Genomic DNA, 8,399 nt, shown 5'->3' on the forward strand with positions numbered 1-8,399 from the left:
TACATTTAAAAAAAAGCCTGATTGACACGATTCCCATCACATATAATAGCTTTTACATTTGCACTGACTGAATCAATTATTTGATTAGTTAAATTAATCTGTTCAAACAAAAAATCAGATCTTAATTTTGATATTGGTATCATTTTAATTAACACCTTTGGAACCCGTTTTAAGCAAACAGTCATAATTCCTAACAATATTTTGGACAATTCCACTGGGTTTTCTTTCGATCTACCAAAAATAGTTCCACCATGATAAAGCAAACTTTTTTTAACGTACATTTCATTATGAAGTATGATTTAAACATAATTTCTGCTTATGCGGAGGAGAGTTGAAAATTGAATAAATAAATTTGTTTTCAATAATATTAGGATTAATTGAAGTAATTCGAGTCAGTGTTGAAATAGACGCAAGTTGATAATTATTTTTTTAACGATTATTAATCCCCTAAATGTTGAAAAATATACAAAAAAGCATATAAGTATTTTAGATGCATCAAGTTTATCTCTAACTGTTTTTGGTCCCATAATTAAAATAAGTTGCATAATTACTTTTTTTTATTGTTCATTTGCAGGGAGTTTAAAAAACGAAGTATCTTATCAAACTTAGACCAGATGTAACTAGTTATGATTCGATTTACTGTTAAGCTAGAAATGTGACACTTAATCCCATAATAAAATGTTTCAAAAGTAAGATTTTTAAAAATTTTAAGTACAAAAATAGGTATCCATTAAAAAGATTGTTTAACAACATTAACTATAAACGAGATAACTGGATATAGGTGATCACTGCTATTGATAAACTTGTTTTTAATATCACAAAAAGTAGCTTTATCTTTTTTAAGAAATGTATCTAGCTCTTCATTTAATGTACTTCTAATGCAACTTAAAGATCTGTCTGTAGTTCTTTCAATTGGATTAGCAGTTGGAATTTGAATTAGGTATTCCCAGCCAAACAGAAGGTAGATTTATTGGTCGACGTTTTCTTCTAGGCCATATAACTGAATCAAAATTTGGAGGCCAGTGTAACTAACAGATAACAGTAAACTTGGTAACAACCAAATTAGAGTTTGGAATAGCTTTTATCCATTTTTCAATCTCAACGTTATCACTCGGAAACCGATACACTGATATTTTGTTAACTCCACTAAATATTTTGTTGTTTTCACTTTGATAGCTGGTGTGAGAAGCATAAACACAACATTTATTTGGCAGGGTGATTTAATCTAAATTTTATAAATATATTATTCGCTTTGAATTAAATCTAAAAATCCATGTTTAAATCATATAAGTTTATTAACATTGTATTATATTCTATTGTTTAAATATATATCATAAACGACATGACATTTTAACTGGTCTGAACGTGGTGAAATAATTTTTTTTGTCCCGTAAAAAAGTAGGCCTTCACAAAAAAATCGATGAAAAGGCCTGTTGTTGAGAACGCTGTGGTTTTATACCTTAATATTTAATGTGTCGCAGTTTTTCAAAAAACCAATTGTTGAATTTGCCGTGAGCTTTTCGTAAAGCTTTTAACTTAAAAATGGCTGGAACTGCCGTCATCGCATTAACAGTAAGCTTCAGTATAAACTATATTCTTTTCGAATAAATAGATATCAAAATCTTAAAATTATCATTAAGTTTAATAAATAAAAGTTAAAGTTAAATGAAGAAAAATAAAAAAAGCAAAAGTGTAAGGTGTTTACCCTAAACACCTCTTTTTTAAATGCTAATTCTATTCGTAATTTTTTAAGTTAAATTTATAATAAATTACTTTATCACTGGTTTTCAAAAATTAAAAATTATTTTTTTAAGAAACAACCTAAAAGTTGGTTATCTTTGGATGTTGCATCATGGATAGAAAAGTATTGATTAGAAACATCTGTCTGCAAATTCAAAGGTAATTTTAAAATTTCAGCATCTAAAAAGCACAAATAGCAACTTTTTTATACTGTTCAATGTGTTCTGCAACAGTATTGAGGAATTTTAAGTCTCTACAGACTACACTATTTACCACCAACATGATTTTAATCTGAAGTTCAACTGCTGTTTACCTTGCAATAAAAGTTTCAAAAAACTTCACAGTTTTCAACAGCATGTAAGGAGAACACATCAAACTGATAATGAACAGCATGTAAGGTGAGCACATCAAACTGATAATGAACCAAAAATGGCAGTTAGCACATCATTCTTTATGATGTGCTAACTGTCATTCGTAAAAGATTTTGAACCATCGTCAGAAAGTTAAACTCAAGACATAGATTTTTCAGGTCTCTTTCTACAGATAATATATAATTTGAAAAATTCTATAGGCCTTATGTTTCTTAAATTAAGAGAAAAACATGTAGTTACAAGTCAAGTTCATGTTGATTTAGCAAGTGACGTAAGAGAAGTCTTCACTATATATTTTTCATCGTACAATAGTTTAATAAAGTAATTTATTCAACAAAATGATATCACCAGTTTAGTCTATTACTTAGATAATAATTATTTTTATGATGCATTCTCGTCTTTTACTCATGAGTATCAATTTATTATTACTGTAAGTCTAATTTAAAAATGATCGAGCCACAAGAAATATCTGTTACAGGTTCAGACGGAGTTACTTATAAATACCATTATGTTAGTATTAAAGATAATCTGGAAAGAGTTTTGGGTTAAGAAGATATACTTATTGAATTTTGTCACTTGCATCAGTCTGAAAGTCCATCTGGTATTATGTTTGGCTATTGTGATAGGGAAATTTACAAAAGGCATTCTTTTTTATAAAATTCCCTACTGCTATTCGAATCCATTTAATCACTGATGAACTTGAAATTTTTAAAAGGGAAACAAAAACTTTGTGGCATAAATTACACAATTGAAAATTTACATCCTTGTTATTGCTCTATAACATCTCAAATATACCTTGCAATGTTGTTCAAATCTAAAATACTAAAGTTATCTTTTTATCATAATGTATTAGAGTCAATCGTTGATGAACCAATATCCCTAATGAATTCTTATATTACTGTTATTCAGGGAGAAACTGAACACAATCTCCATGTTTGTTGTTTTAGTTCATGTAAAATTTGTTGATTTTGCTTGGTTGATTATAAAACAACATTTTTGAAATGTTGTTTTATAAACAACCAAGATTCCTCTTCATTAATAACACAAAAGATTCCTCTTCATTAATAACTGTGGCAAACTACAAGGCTCATTTACAAGCAGTTAAAAGTTATTCTGTAAATAAAGCCATATTTAGCTTAAACAAATTATGCAGCTTAAAGAGACTACCTTACTTTCATGTTATTGAATCCTTTCCACCAGATTTACATCACGAAATTTTGGAAGGAATAGTTCCACTTTCTTCTGAAACTGACAATACAAAAATTGATTGAAAGCAAAATCACCAACTTAAGCCAGTTGAAATATGAGCAAAAGATCTTTCATTTAGATTTCATGATTCAAGAAATGTGCCATGTGAAATAAGAAGCCATTCAATTTTTACAAATGTTCATCTTTCTAGAAAGGCTTCAAAAAATTGGTGTCTCATTAGAAACCTTCCAATAATTATTGTTGACTATCTTTCTATCCTTGGAAATTTCCATCATTTCGGAAAGTATTTTTGCTGTTTCGTCAAGTATCAAAAAACTTGTTTTCTTTTACAATTAAAAATTATCAAATTACATATTTACCATATGTTATTGGGAATTTTCTTTATCTTTTTCATTTTCAATACCCAGATAAAATGACTCCAAAAATGCATTATCTTTTGCATTATCCAAGAATGCTGTGTTTATTTAGCCCTTTGAGACACTTATGGTGAATGAGGTTTGAATCTAAGCATAATTATTTTTAAAGATTGTGCCATATAATTTTAAACTTCAAAAATATTACCTTTACATTTTCAAAACGCCACCAAATGAGACAATGTGCAGAATTGAGCTTTTATGATTGCCTCAGAAACTATGAAGATGAGAAGAATGGAATTATGACATCCACTTTGTATTTTTCAAAAAGTGTCCTAGACGAACTATTTAATTATTTTGGATATAACGTTAGTGAAATATTTAAAGCTACAAGTGTATCAGTTAATCATGTAACCTATAATGTAAAAGACTACCTCGTTCTATCTGTTCAAGATGATGGTATTCCTATTTTTCTGTGCATATCTAATCTGCTAAAGCAATCTGAAAGATGGTAATTTTTTGGAAATATTTGCGACTGCTCACAGTTTTTAAACTACTGTCATTCATATTGTTTAACAGCATCATCTACCTTATGCACCCAACCAGTGGGAGGTGAAGCCTCTTCTGAACCACTTGATGGGTATATAACATCAATAGGATGCTTAGTTGCTTTGAAAAGTCAGGTTTTGTAATTTGTATATTTAATCATGGTACTACAAACCTTTTTGTATTAATGCCATTAATCTGAAAAGGATTCGTAGAATATAGGAACACCCCACCTTACTCTTTTCTGATTCTCCATTGGTAGCAGTAAATACCAATGTGCACTTTTTTTCTCATTAAAAAAAAGTTTAAATTTACTTTACCAAATTGTGGAATACATAGTTATGGAATACAATGACATTTTTGTTATTAAAGTTATTTTTGTATATAATTAAGAGGATAATAAATCAGCTCAGCTTTGCTGGACATTGATGATTTTACACTGAATGAACTAATGACTTTTAACATCAAATTATGAACCACATTCGAAAAAAAGAGATCAAATTGTCAAAGAGTTCTTAGGTGGTAAAAAAAAAATACAGCAGAGTGAATATAATGAAACGTTCAGTGATTCTAATTTGCAGATAGACTTGTGAAAATTGTACGAGCCATTAATTGATAGTCAATCTGAAATAAAAGAAAAATAATTTCGCACTTACTTTTTCTAATGCTTATCCTGAAATAATGGCTGAGCATCCATATAAAGAAACAATGCCTTCTGATGAGAAAAAATTTTTAAAGTTGGGAAAAATTGCAACAGACTATCATAGGATGTATGCTACTAGTAAAAAGTCTGCAGACATTACACTTGGAATACATTCTAAAGAGGGTAAATTATGCATTGGTAAAAAGCCAATATTTAATTATGATGATGATATAACTGTTGATAGTGATAAATACTTTAGTACCTTAGGCTTTTAGGGAATTAACAACAAAGTTTAATCCTGATAAGGAAGTATATGATGATTATGATCTTCAAAATTATCGAGATATATTAATATAAACAGATGCAATTACTACTGATACAGGTAAACCAAAATCATCTCGTAAAAAATTAAAAGAAATAATAGCTCTAATTTGGAGAGATATAAAAAGAACTAGAAAGCTTGAATTAAAGGAAACAGGAACAATAATACTTCCTAGCGATCCTAATGTTGAATATTTGAATTGCATATAGCTGCAGGTACTGGATCAAGAAATGAAGCTGTTGCAATTTGTGATGAATTATTAAGACAAGGTATTATTGATCGCAATCAATATAAAGCAATACAAAGTAATCTTAAAATATGAATATGATAATATGAGTAAAAAAATATATTATACATAAAAATGGTAATTATGCAGAATAAGAGATATCTGAAAAAAATTGTTGTTGGAGGTAATAAAATATTTGATAACATTAAAAACATATTTAAATGGCCAGCAGCATCAAAATTAACAAGAGTGTCATTAGCTATGTTAAATAGGCTAGCTGCTAGCGATTTAGGAAAAACAACAGTTACAGCAGTTAAATCAGCAGGTAAAGAACTTTTAACATCGGCAATAGAAGCGGCTAGAGATGTTGCAGTTGAAAAAGGAAAACAATTAATTGGAAAAGCATTTTCAAAAATAGTCACAACTGAATACTGCTAATCACAATAATCACAACTGAATACTGCTATTAATAATTAAAGTAAAGAAATAATCTCAAATTATGGAGTTGATGAACCAACAACAAATATATATAAATAATGATGGTGTCTGCAATAAGATCAACAAAAAAAATCACTAATGAAAGTGCTATATGAATAGAAGATCTAGTTAAAAATGGTCGCGGTCTCAGATTTGCATAATTTTTTTTATAATTATCTCTATTTAAAAAGTTTTCGTACTGTATATAAAAAAACAAAATGTCAACTTCTGAAATATTAAATTTTACAGAAATCTCAAATGTGGATAAAGAAATTGAAAGATTTGAATATCATGAATATGAACTAGTAGCCCGCACAAATCTAAATAGCGCTGGAGAAATAAGGAATAACATTAAGCAACAAGATTTGTTTACACTTCCATCTGAGGCTTATTTCTTGTTCGAAGGAAAACTTCTTAAACTTTATGACAGCATTTGTTGATGCAGATCCAGTGTCACTCACAAATAATGGTATTGTGCACATATTTAGTCAAATATCCTATTAATTATCAAACCAAGAAGTAGAGGCAGTTTATTATCTAGGTCAAGCAGTTCTTCAACAACATTAGTATTTAAAGATAACCCAGGGTTTGCAGTAAGACAAACATATAAAATTCAGAAACCAACTACAAAGGGAACAATTCCATTTTGTATACATTTAAAGCACATTTTTAGATTCTGTGATGATTACAACAAAGTCATTAATGGGTTTAAACATACACTAACTCTTGTTAGAAAAAGTGACATCGAAACAATTTTTAGACTTGCTGCTGCAGGTGCAGGAAAAATTTATCTTAATAAAATATCATTGTTTAAACCGCATGTGATTCCATCAGATGTAGAAAGAGTTAATCTTTATAAAACTATTGAATCAAACGTGATACTTCCAGTAACTTTTACCGCAAGGCATTGTGATACTTTAACTATTCGACAACCTACGACATTTTCTTGAAGGCTTAGTGTAAAGACATCTCCTGAAAAACGAAGATATATCATTGTTGGATTCCAAACAAATAGGGATGAAAATCATTAAGTTAATTGTTCGATATTTGATTTTTGTGACTTGAAAAATATGCACATTATGCTTAATCAAGAAAGATATCCAGCTTGAATATAATTTATCACTTCTAAATCATCAATTTTTAAGAGCTTATAGAGATGCATCTGTGTTTAAAGAAAAATTTTATGGAATGAATGACTTGATTATACAAAGCAACACAACTCCTTCTGACTATAAAGATTTATACCCACTTATGGTTTTTGATGTAAGTAAATAATCAGAAAGATTAAAATTATCCGTAGTACATGTACAAATAAAGCAACAAATAATGCAGCTGTTCCAACAGATACTAAAGCGTTTCTGTTGTAATATCTGATAGACTGTTACACTTTCAATCATACGGAAATAACATGGAACGTTGTTTATTTTTTTTTTGAATCGAGTAAAATAATTTTTTCCTTTTTTTTATAAAAAAATCTATTAAAAGAAATTAATATCACAAAAACATCTAACAGTTTCATCACATTGTTGATAATTGCTACAGATAATAGGTTAATAGATAAAGAATCTATAATGTCAAAAGCAATACAAGCATCTGATAAAAAACCAGTTGGTAGATTTAGAAATAATTGTGAAACAGATGAACTAAAAGAAGGAAAAGTAATAGATTCAAAACATGAAAGATTAGAAACAATAAGGAAAAAACCAGTCACTGTTAAATTAACAAATATGGAAACAGGAGAAAATACATGATGCTTTATCATTTATAAATGATGCTAAAAATAGTGCAATTAAAGTACTAAATGAAATAGAAAATCAAAGGTTTGCATAGTTCTCAATTGTGAAATGGAGCGCACTGATATTAAAACAGGAGAAATTGAAGCCACAACTGTTTTATTTCCATCGAAGAGTAAAATTGTATTAGAATCAACAGATTTGAAAGAATTATATGCAACAACAAAGTTGAGAATTTTGGAAAATTTATCATCATTTTAACAGTTAGGGTCAAATTGGATGTTTGTTTCTATTAAAAAGATGGATATAATCATTATAAAGTATAATCTTTTTAAAGCTAAGTCCATTTAATTAAAAGTTAGCAACTAAAAAGGCAATAATATAAAAAATGAAGATAATGATTGTTTTAAGTGGTATGTTACAAGAGCATTAAATCCAACAGGTAATTATCCTGAAAGAGTTATTGGGATCTTATAATTCAATCTAATAAAATTAGTTGGGATAAAATAGAATTTCCAGTATCATTAAATCAAATTACTCAACTTGAGAAGAACAATTCAGATATAAGGGTTAATGTATTTGGTTATGAAAACTCATTAGTCAATATTTTGCGTGTGTCAAAGAATAATGATCGCAAACATTTAATAGATTTATTGTTAATTTCAACTGATAAAACTAATCATTACTGATTAGTAAAAAGTTTAAGCAGATTACTATCTTTACAAACATCAAAGAAAAAATGTAATATTCCCTATTATAGATATTGCTTACTTGGGTTT

This window comes from Hydra vulgaris, chromosome 01 (assembly GCF_038396675.1).
Source record: "Hydra vulgaris chromosome 01, alternate assembly HydraT2T_AEP".
NCBI lineage: Eukaryota > Metazoa > Cnidaria > Hydrozoa > Anthoathecata > Hydridae > Hydra > Hydra vulgaris.